Source organism: Mus caroli, chromosome 9, assembly GCF_900094665.2.
Source record: "Mus caroli chromosome 9, CAROLI_EIJ_v1.1, whole genome shotgun sequence".
Taxonomy (NCBI): domain Eukaryota; kingdom Metazoa; phylum Chordata; class Mammalia; order Rodentia; family Muridae; genus Mus; species Mus caroli.
In genome coordinates this window covers 22,376,042-22,376,499 of record NC_034578.1, presented here as the reverse complement: position 1 = coordinate 22,376,499, position 458 = coordinate 22,376,042, and positions in this window count along the sequence as shown.

The following is a 458-nucleotide window of genomic DNA, read 5'->3' as shown; positions in this document are numbered from 1 at the left end:
TTGACGGTGTTTTTTGCCTTACAGAAGCTTTGCAGTTTCTTGAGGTTACAGGTAATATCTGAATCTCAGGTTTCCTATGGACCTGGGATGGGATGAGTTTTGTTAGAGTTCATTAATTTTTCTTCATAATGTGATAGGATAGCTGACTAAGCAAATTAAAGGAGGAAACCTTAAGCTTATAGATTATTTGGGCTCCGTGGGCTCATAGGGCTCATAATTTCAGAGGTGTCATTTCATCCTTCCAAGAAGAATTTTGTAGAGCACAGCAGCTTACTTCCCAGTGGTCAGGAAACAGGGAATGGGGTACTGATGCTCCAATAATCCTCTCCTGTTCCCTTTTTCCATTCAGGCACCTAGCCCACAAAATGGTGCTCCCATCAAGATATTTTTTTTTTCTGGAAACACCTCAACAAATACACCTCCTGATGTATGCCCAACAATTTGGTAGGTGAGTCTCA